Source organism: Tupaia chinensis, unplaced genomic scaffold (assembly GCF_000334495.1).
Source record: "Tupaia chinensis unplaced genomic scaffold, TupChi_1.0 Scaffold144262_1, whole genome shotgun sequence".
NCBI classification, from domain to species: Eukaryota; Metazoa; Chordata; class Mammalia; order Scandentia; family Tupaiidae; genus Tupaia; species Tupaia belangeri.
In genome coordinates, this window is record NW_006204120.1 from 873,519 (window position 1) to 876,920 (window position 3,402).

The window sequence follows — 3,402 nt, forward strand, 5'->3', positions numbered from 1 at the left end:
AGCCCCCAGGGGTGATGGCCACGCCGCAATCCCTTCTCCTCCATTCTCCTCTCAGGATCTTGGGCATGCACGCACACGTGCCCGGTGTGAGTTTGAAGCTACCGGGTCCGGGACCCGAACTGCAGTTGACTACGTGGGAGTCCAGTGACATAGCCATTACACTTACTGCTGGACCCCCAATAAACTCTTAAAAAGTGAAATATACATCCATAAAAATATACAAACTAGAAATGTACAACTCAAAGAGTTATCACAAAATGAACCCACTTGTAACTGTTCCCACTTAATATATACCAAGTGTCTGCACTCTATGACAAACTGATTGACTAAAGGATATAGAAACATAGTAAATGGATGTGAATACCATGTATAGTGTGTGTGAAAGAGTAGAGTCTGAGGAAGAACATTTAGAAGAAAAATAGAGAGAAAAAATTGTGGTATTATCTATTGAACATATAGTTTATCAACTGACTAGGGAGAAATATTCATATGTTGGAATATTTACTTTGTAAGCTAAATAATGTGATTGAATGTATAAAAGAAAATGAAAAATAAATAAATAAATAAATAGAAATTCATTCCTAGGTCTTGATTTTTTAAGTACTGTTATGCATTTTATCATTATTAAAGTTTGTGTTGTATTGTTATTAATTGCTAGGATATAGAAATATATATGGTATTCAACAACTTGTTAAATTTATTAGTTAATTCTGTGATCTTAAGATCCTTTTGAATTTTCTATATATTCTGAAATGTCACTTATGAAGATTTATAATTTCTTTTCAACTTTAGTACATAAAATACACTTCAAGTAGCATTGTCATTGATTTTTTTATTTTTAGGTTTTATCCATAGGGCCACATGTATGTATTCGCTGAAGAGAAAGAGAGTCAGAGAAGAGGACAGTGAAAAATCACCCCCCACTACCCCCTGAGAGATGGTCACACTGCAAATCCCTTCTCCATTCTCCTCTTGGGATTTTGGGCAAACACACACATGCCCTGCATGATTTCAAGCCACCAGGTCTGGGACTTGAACTGCAGTTGACCATGTGGGAGTCTAGCACTTTAACTGCCATGCCACCTGCTGGCCCCACCATTATTATTTTTAGTATATGTGCTGCTGAAGTGAGTACCTGCCATTGTGATTTTTAATCTTTAAAATTTGTTGAGACTTGCTTTATAGCTTTAGCACATGGTTAGTTAATGTTCAACATGCACCTTAAAGAAAGGAATATTCTACACTGTAGGATACAATGTTTCATGTATGTTAGATCAAATTTGCTCATCGTGTTTTTTTTTCATTTTTTTGGAGAGGTTTTTGCTATAGGGCCTGTGCGCTGGCCAGAAAGACAGAGAGAGACAGAGACAGAAAGCAAGAAATCACCCCCCTAGAGGGGATGGCCATGCCGCAATCCCTTTTCCTTCATTTGGATATGCACACACACATGCCCAGCATGAGTTCCAAGCTGCTGGATTTGGGACTTGAACTGCTGTCGGCCATGTGGGAGTCCAGCAATGCAACCAGTACACCATCTCCTAGTCCCAACTTTTCATGTTCTTACTATCTATTTTTGTCTATTCTATCAATTACTGAGAGAGACATGTGTTTCCATTATGATCATGTATTCTTATGTTTTTCCTTTGGGTTCTATCACTTTTTCCTCTATATATTTTGAGGCTATATTATTAGGTGTATTCAAATTTATACTCTATTTGTCTTACCGGTAGATTGACCCTTGTAACAGTATGAAATCTTGTAATTTGTGGGATTGCATTTTGCCTTAACGTGTTCATCATGTGATAATTAAAGCAATGCCAACTTTATATTCATCAGTGTTTTTTTTCTGTTTTTTAAAAATAATAGCGTTCTTGTAACCAACATGCAGTTTGCTAGCTTTTTATAAATTAACTATATTGAGATATAATTTACATAGACTAAAATGTGCCCATTTAAATATGCACAACTAAGTTTAGACAGATGTGCACACCCTGATAACCACTAATGTTACTAAGACATGGGCTGTTTCCATCAGCTCCAAAGGTTTCCTGGTGCTCCTTCCACTGCCAGTTCCTCCCCAAGACTGGACAATCACCATTCTTTCTGCCACTGCAGATTAGATATGTCTTTCCTAGTTTTTCATTATAAGTAGAATTGTATAGTATATACTGTTTTGTGTCTGGCTTCTTTGAGAGGAAAATGCAATGCAGAATATTGGGCTCAACTAACTATAAATACCCCTTAACTCCAGGACCTTGACCCTTAAGACCCAGGAGACTCGGTAGCTCTCTAGTGTTTTCATACTGATGTGTTTGTATTTTATTCAGCCCTTGTAGCTGGTATCAGTAGGAGGGGTGGTTTTCAACGTGATAGTTCATGGCATGCAGAAGAGTCCCAGCGATATTTGGTAGAAGCACAAAGATAGAACTATCAGGGGTGAAGGTGAAAGTTCTGTTTGGTCATCAGAAAAGTCATGATGCATTTTTGCATAGAAGCATACATCATGACTTTTCCAGCTACCAGTAATTACATGGAGTCCAGGGCATTCCCACAGAAAACTGAGAAAGATTGAAAAATGAAAGAGCATCTTGTTTCCTTTAAATATAAGATATATGTCTTGTTTACTAGTCAGGATTTAGTGCCAGAAACTACATATTTTAAGCAGGAGAGCATTTAGTACAGATTACAAATTGTTGAAAGATCTGTAGGATGGAACAAGGTCTATAGTCATGACTCCTGGCTCAGTCGTGGTGGTGTGAGGCTAGGGCCACAGGCGAGGGACCACCCTAAACAGGCTGAGCATGCACGTGTAATTCTAGCTAACTGAGATGCTGGGCCAGAGGATCATGATTGCAAGGTCCTGTCAAGAAATCTACCTCTCTTGGGAACCAGCAGTTAGCGTAATGGCTATGTCGCTGGACTCCCACGTAGTCGACCGTAGTTCGTGTCCCGGACCCGGTGGCTTAAAACTCACGCAGGGCGCGTGTGCGTGCGTGCCCAAGATCCCGAGAGGAGAATGGAGGAGAAGGGATTGCGGCGTGACCATCCCCCCCCGGGGGGTGATTTCTCGCTTTCTGTCTCTATGTCTCTCTCTGTCTGTCTGGTGAGCGCACGTGCCCTACAGTGAAAATCTCTAAAAAAAAAAAAAAAAAAAAAAAATCTACCTCTCTTTTTCCTTTCTCTCTTTCTTAACCTCCGCTACCTCCTGTGCTCACTTTCTTTTCTCATTAAAAACAAACAAAAAAGAATGAGTCCCCAAACAATTATAGAGCCTGCTTTGTCAGGGAAGAACAGCTATGTAAGGAACATAATTGGCACCACCACTATACTACACTGTTGATTGCTAGCAGCAGTAAACAGGAGGTCCAGCCAGAAGGCCTTCCCTTCACTTCAGCCTTCCCA

At 39.7% G+C, this 3,402-nt stretch overlaps 1 protein-coding gene across 2 annotated transcripts in view; it reads left to right on the forward strand.

Annotated features, from left to right (window-relative positions):
• DNAJC15 (DnaJ heat shock protein family (Hsp40) member C15) overlaps positions 1-3,402 on the forward strand; it is an 81,920-nt gene that overhangs the window by 74,969 nt on the left and 3,549 nt on the right. The gene's annotated exons all lie outside the window — the stretch shown is intronic.